This window comes from Tupaia chinensis, unplaced genomic scaffold (genome assembly GCF_000334495.1).
Source record: "Tupaia chinensis unplaced genomic scaffold, TupChi_1.0 Scaffold145889_1, whole genome shotgun sequence".
NCBI classification, from domain to species: Eukaryota; Metazoa; Chordata; class Mammalia; order Scandentia; family Tupaiidae; genus Tupaia; species Tupaia belangeri.
This window is the reverse complement of record NW_006205746.1, coordinates 1,510,755-1,518,238: the sequence shown is the minus strand read 5'-3', so window position 1 is coordinate 1,518,238 and position 7,484 is coordinate 1,510,755. Positions and strand designations below refer to the sequence as shown.

At 37.4% G+C, this 7,484-nt stretch overlaps 1 long non-coding RNA gene across 2 annotated transcripts in view; it reads left to right on the top strand.

Annotated features, from left to right (window-relative positions):
• The window catches only part of LOC102482831 (uncharacterized), a 24,741-nt gene extending 19,580 nt beyond the window's left edge, over positions 1-5,161 (top strand). Inside the window, exons 3-4 of one of the 2 annotated variants that reach the window (XR_337428.1) lie at positions 4,856-4,920; positions 5,003-5,161. This is a non-coding gene — a long non-coding RNA (uncharacterized LOC102482831). Of the gene's footprint in view, positions 1-4,855 lie in introns of both variants that reach the window. The other variant, XR_337427.1, reaches the window with a different exon arrangement.
• Positions 5,162-7,484: the final 2,323 nt, after the last annotated feature.

Below are 7,484 nucleotides of genomic sequence, written 5' to 3'. Positions count from 1 at the left end.
GGAAAGATACCTAAGAATAGAATTAGGCTCAATCCCAAATGCAGTGTGAGTAGTTGGGAATTTAAAACCAAAAACAAGGGGGGTGGTGCCCATAGATGAAATATTACCAAGAGAAACCATCAGGAGAGGGGAACATAGTGGTTAAACAAACCTAAGAGGATTCGTGCTAACATTGCATCATATAAAGAAACATGGAAGCCCAAAGGCTGAGGTAAGATTGGAAATCTAACTAAAGTTTGTCAAGGAGAGTTTTCCTTACTATATTAATTAAGAATCAAGCTTCTTAATTACCTTTTTATAAATGGTTGCTTTATCTAATCTCGTTTTTTTTTTTTTTTCATGATTCCTTGTAGAAGAAATAACTTAAAGCATATATGCCATATCTGGGCTCAGAAATATCACCCCCAAATATGACACCTTGATAGGTGAGAAGACAGCAAATTCAGGAAGGCCTCTCTTGACTTACCCTAACCCTTCCTTCCCTGAAGCAGGTCACATAACCTAGGAAGGTCACTCTAGTCTTCCTTCTTTCTCCCTTGAAGAGTCTGTGACAGGTGTTCTGCCTTTTACCCAGAGGTAAGAAATCTCAAACAGAGACACCAAGAACAATATTAACAAAGAGGTCTTGCTAAGTTCCCTCTAGTTTATTACCATGAAATCACACCCATTTGTACTCCAATCATCTTTCTGCAAGAATGTTCATTAAAAATAGTTCTCCCTAGGTCTTTGAGTCTTTATGTCTGAAGCTCCCATGTCTCATACAATTTATAGATTTTTCTCGTGTTAATCTGTCTTTTGTTATAGGAGTCTCAGCCATGAACCTTAGAGTAGGTAAGGAAAGGCATTACTTATTTCCCCTGCAGTTTCTGGCACTCACTTTGAGACCCAAACCACAATGCTGAATCAATGAGCTAATTTTCGATAGATTTTTTTTGGTTAATAATGGCATGTATTTGAAAATATTTAATTATTTTCAACAACGCAGAGATTGAGAGTCCCATGATCTACAACTGAGCTAGATGAGCCTTTAGAATTGTCTGCAACAATTGTAACAATACTTTCAGGCTGGATGTACCCACCAGCAAAAACAAACAAACAAACAAAACAAAACAGAACAAAAACAAAACAAACAAAAAGAAAAACCACTACCTTTAAGGGCTGGACAGTGGCACAGTTATAAAACACAGGACTCTTTGATCCACACTGAAAGGTTCTAGTTTCATATCCAGAGACCTTTCTGAGTATTTCAGGCATATGTGTGCCAGTAATCCAGGCCTGGCTGACGACAGGTATAGATCAGAGTTTTGACCCTGTTAGGCATGTGGTGTGTCTCTTTCTCATTCTTTCTTGCTCACAGAAATGCACAAACTTAAAAAGTACTGTTTGCTAAAGTGTCAGAAATGCACAAACTTAAAAAGTACTGTTTGTTAATGTTTCTTCCATATCATATTTGGGTGAAATTTTTAAAAAATGCATTTGAAGTATGATTTATTTTTCTACAAATAACAATATTTTACATGCAACAGGTATTTTATGTATACCATTAAATATTTTATCATTATACCAAATATTATGGACTCATTGTGTCAAAATTAGAATCAATAGATTTTATTGCTTGATAATAGCATACATTTTAAAATATTTAATTATTTTCAACAGCTTTGTTGAGTTATATTAAATTGCACATAAAATATGCAATTTGATATTTTTATATACATTTATGCCCATGAAACTATCACCAAAACTAAATAATGAACATTTCCGTGACTCTAGCAGTTTCTTTATACCTTTGTCATTTCTTCCTCCTGTCTTCCTTGTCATCTTCATCAACACTTTCTATGTCAGTCTTTTTAATATTAGCCATTTTAATAGGTATACAGAGGCATCTCAGTGCAATTTCAATTTGCATTTTCTTGTATCTATAGATCCCTCTTCATGTGTTGCAACTCTAAATACAATAAAAGTATATGATCAAGGATAAATATAGAGAAGGCTTCACTTGAAATAAGGGCTGGAATAAAATCTATGAGAAATAGTTATAATTAAGCTGGGAATATTGGTAGCACTTCTTAATTGTATAGTTATTAAAGTACTAGGAATTGTCTTAAAATTATATTTCAGATATTCTGATAAAAAATTAAGTTGAAGAAAGATTGAAAATGGCTTCTCTGAATAAGCAGCTTCAGTGTATTAAAAAGATACATGGTGTGTGGCATCTTTTTTTTTGATTGCTTGATTCTCATTTTCTTTTAAACTATCCACCATTATTTGTTACGGAAAACTCTTGAAGACAGTGAAGTAAGCAAAGATTTCTTTTTTTTCTTTTTTTGGAGAGGTTTTTGCTATAGGGTGCGTGCGCTCGCCAGACAGACAGAGAGAGAGACATAGAGACCCCCCAGGGGGGATGGTCACGCCGCAATCCCTTCTCCTCCATTCTCCTCTCAGGATCTTGGGCACGCATGCACACGCGCCCGGTGTGAGTTTTAAGCCACCGGGTCTGGGACGTGAACTGCGGTCAACTATGTGGGAGTCCAGCGACATAGCCATTACGCTAACTGCTGGTTCCCAAGCAAAGATTTCTTAAATAAGACCCTTAAGGACAGGCAATAATTCCAAATATAGACAAGTGGGATTACATCAAACTAAAAAGCTTTTGCACAGCAAAGGAAATAACAATTAGAGTGAAGAGAAAATCCTCAGTATGGCAGAAAAATTTACAAACTGTATCTCAGACAAGGGATTGATAACCAGAATATGCAGGAAACTAAGGTAGCTCATCTTTAAAAATCTAGTATCCAATTTAAAAGTGGGCAAATGTACTGAACAGACAACTCTGTTTTGGTCATTGGTCATACAAATGACCACAATGCATATGAAAAAGTGCTCAACATTCATTATCACTCAGACAATGCAAATCAAAACTATAAGGAGATATCCACTTAACCCCAGTCAGAGTGACTATGATCAAAAAAACAAAAACAAAAACAAAAACAAAGAATGACATTTACTGGCGAGACTGTGGTGAAGAGAGAACTTTCCAATACTGTTGGTAGGAATGTAAATTAGTATAATCACTGTGGAAAATAAATGTGGAGATTCATCAAAAACCTACAAACAGAACTACCATGCAACCTAGTTAATTTATTCCTTGGTATTTACCCAAAGGATAAGAAACTACTCAGCCATATGCATGTCTACTTTTATTGTAGCATTATTCAGAATTGCTAATATGTGGAATCAACCTAAGTGTCCAAGAACTGATTACTAGATTGAAAAGCTGTGGCACTTATTAGGTCACTGGAAAAGTCAAGACTTTTCTGACGACCCAATATAAACTGTAGAATATTACTCAGCCATAAGGAGCAATGAGACCCTATCATTTGATTCAAAGTAGATGAATATAGGAGACTTGATGCTAAATGAAGTAAATCAGACTCTAAAAGACACACACTGTACACATCCCCACTCAGTATATACCAAATGTCTGTACTCTGTGGCAGAAATTGGAAGATCTGAAGATATGATACTAGGGAGGTTAAGTGTAGATACTAGACTGTTCAGGAAGGGAGTAGATAGCAGAAGGTGAGCAGGAGGGACGAAGGATTGAAACGCTTAACAGTAAAAAGAATGTGAAAGTACCTTTGAAAACAATGTTTACGGTAATATGCTTGATTTGACTGTCATGTATTACCTGCATATGTTGGAAAGCCACATTGCATTACAGAGATTACACAGTGACGGAATAGAAATAAAAAGGAGGAAAATTAGTGGTTGCCATGTAGCATGGCGGTTAAGGCACTGGACACTCACATGGTTGACTGTAGTTCAAGTCCCAAACCTGGTGACTTGAAAATTATGTCAAGTGTTTATGCATGTGTGCCCAAAATCCCAGGAGGAGAATGGAGAAGAAGAGCTTGCTGCATGGCCATCCTCACAGAAGGTGATTCCACACTTTCCCTCTCACTGTCTCTCTGGCAAGCACACATGCCCTACAGCAAAAACTTTAAAAAGGGGGAGAAGGATTAAATTTTTAAAAAAATAGACTTCCTGACATAGTTTTAATTATTTTGAAGTGAATTAAAATCATTTGGAAAGTTATCCTCTTCACTTTTCAACACATCTTTTTATTTCTATTTGCAATATAGATTTATATAAAAATGCTGAGCATCACAAAAATACTAGTATTTGACTACAGTTTATGTATTTCAGACAAATATATCTTCAAACTCTTTGAGAGAAAATTCAAATTGCTCTAGGTATCAGACCAGGTAAGTGGCACATGGTATTGCAACTGCACACATGGAAAAGTCATGGGTTCATATCCTATCTCCCTGCACACTCTGGGTGCACACATGCCTGCCATACAGGCTGGCTGGTGCTGGGAGTGGATCAGAACTTGAAGACACTTTTGGGGATTCCTGTGGCTTGCTCTCTCAGAAGAAGAAATACATAAACTTTATACACACACGCGCGTGCACACACATGCACACACACCCTAATAACCTAAGATAAAGTTGAGAAGAAAATACAGCACTATGATCAGGAAAGAAAGTGCAGTATTATGTGTCTTTTCTAAAATGCAGTCGATTCTTAGAAGTTGCACACTCTAGTTTCCCCTTTGTAAAAATCAAATGTATAACTGACATTCATGTTCATTTAAAAATTAAATTCAAAAGAAGGGGGGATCTGAGGAAGAAAAATGACACAAGAAAGAAAGTGGAAAAGTCATTTATTAGTAACATAATAATGGTTACCACTGTTATGGTGCTTTATGCCTGGGCATTTCAAAGCTCTTCATTATGTGTCTGCTTAAAGGACTTTGTACTTGTTGATTCATTTAGTTCTTTTCTTCTAGGACAATTCAAAGCTGTCATGGCATAAAATGCGACAGAAATCTCCACTACATGGGACAAAAACACAGTGGGTATATCCTGTGCAAGATCATATTCCCAATAAATATGGTTTAATTGTGGTTTATATACAACAGATTGGCTCTTTCCAGGATCAGCCCAGCATTGATGATCGATCACCTTAGTAAATTCGGGACTAAAGATGGGAAGAGGTTCAATGACAAAGGAAAAAAAATACAGTCAAGCATCAAGGATATAAATGAATGGGTCTGCTGGGGGCATTCCTTCTGACTGTACACTTATTAAATATGAAACGGTAGAACAAGGTAGTTTGCAGTGACCTCCTTTGAATTCTTACCCTCTCAGTTTAGTCAGGAAAGAGGAATTCAGAGATAGAGTACTTCTCTTTGACCAAGATCATTAACTCCCAGTACAGAAGCTAGGAGAAAAGAGGATTTAGATTTGAACTACAATGAGAATTAAAAAGTACATCCAATTTCCAATTTCCCCTGGGTGGTTTTGAGAAATGAAAAACTGTTGTTTTATAATGCCATGAGGTATTAATAAGCTTAGTCACTAAACTTAAAAAAAATAAAATATTAGGGCTCTACAGAGTAGAACTGAAACCAATGAACTTGGAGTACATGTTAATTCTTTTTCTTTATATTTTAAGAATTATTTTAGGGGCTGCCAGGTTGCATGGTGGTTAAGGGTGCTGGACTCCCATATGGCCGACAGTGGTTCAAGTCCTGGACCTGGTGGCGGCTTGCTTTCTCTCCTCTCTCTCTCGCTTGCTCACTGTTCCTTTCTGCTCAAATTAAAATAAATGAAGTTATATAAAATAATTCTTTTAAAAAAGAATTAATTTTATTTATTTAATTTTTAAAAATTTGATCAGAGAAAGAAAATGAGAAAGCGAGTCACTAGGTCTGGGACTCAAACTGCAGTCAGCCATGTGTGAGTTCAACACCTTAACTACCATACCACCTGCCAACCCTGGAATACATGTTAAATTTCACTCTGGAAGTTCCCTGCATTGTGAGGAAACCACAAAGCTTACAAACAAGTACCATGTGCTAGGGAGGATAATTTGGAAAAGGTAAAAGATGTTCTATTGGCAGAATCATCTTTGGGACAGCGCTTATAAGGAACTATTGTAACACCTTGAAAACTTTAACTCCTAATTCTTGTTTAAGAACATCTTGGGATCTAGGGAACCAGCAGTTAGCATAATGGCTATGTTGCTGGACTCCCACGTAGTCGACCGTGGTTCGCATCCCAGACCTGGTGGCTTAAAACTCACGCCGGGCGCATGTGCATGCGTGCCCGTGTGCCCAAGATCCCAAGAGGAGAATGGAGGAGAAGGGATTGCGGCATGACCATCCCCCCTGGGGGTGATTTCTTGCTTTCTGTCTCTGTCTCTCTCTGTCTGTCTGGCGAGCGCATGTGCCCTATAGTGAAAACTTCTCCAAAAAAAAAAAAAAAGAAAAGAACATCTTGGGATCTTGGAATTGACCATTTGTATAATCAGTCCCACTTTATTCTTTCTTGAAGTCACACCATCTTCTATACTTTTCATTTGTATGTATACTGCCACCCCAGATTTTAGGAAAGGGACAGGGTCTTCTGCACCGTTGACAGCTATATATAATCTTTTTAAAAATTAGTTGACAGAATAGAATCACTTTAGGCTTTAACAGAAGTGGTAATGTTGCTTTAAAGGAAGTTGTTAAAATTTATTTCAGTGAACTTAAGTTTCCATAATTCAACTCTTGTATCTCTGTTGTCTATTCTCAGTGCAGTCACCAGAGACACGTTTCTAAGCCATGTCATATTCCTCCTCTGCTCAAAACCTGTCATGCCATTTAATCTGGTATCAAAGTCAAAGCCTTTTCAATGGTCAAAGCATTATTTGACCAGGACTGGCAGATGGTATAATGGTTAGGTTGCTGGTCTCCCACATAGTCGACCACACTTACAGTCCTAGACCTGAAGGCTTCAAACTCACCCTGGGTGCATGTGTGTGCATGCCAAAATTACAAGAGAATGGAAAAGAAGGGATTGCAGCATAGCCATCCTCTCTGGGGAGTGATTTCTTACTTTCTATCTCTGTCTCACCAATGAGTGCGTGCACCGAATACCAAAAATCTCTCTCTCTCAAAAATAAGAGCATTATTTGACCAGGTCCTCAGATACCTACCTTTCTAACCTTCTCTGGCTCTACTCTTCTCTCACTTTGTTTTAGCCACACTGACCTCCCTACTGATTCTGTAGTGCTTAGAAACATCCCACTGTAGGACTGTTGCTGTAACTCTTCTGTTTTCTGGAATGTTCTCTACTCAGATATTGGCTTGACTAACTCTTCCTCTTTCTGCCTTGACTCAACCTTTCATTCTCCATGAGTCTTACTCTAATCACCTATTAAATATTTGCAATTTGTACTCCACCACTATTAATCTCCTAACACTGCCTTCCCTTTCTTTTTTCCCCTCATACCGTATCACCTTCTAAGATATTTAAAATTTATATTTAGTCACTACATTTACTATTTGTTATCTGCCTCTCTGGTATAATAGAAGGTCCTCAGAGTCAGAAACTTGTTCGTGTTCACTGACATATCTCAAGCTCCTAGAA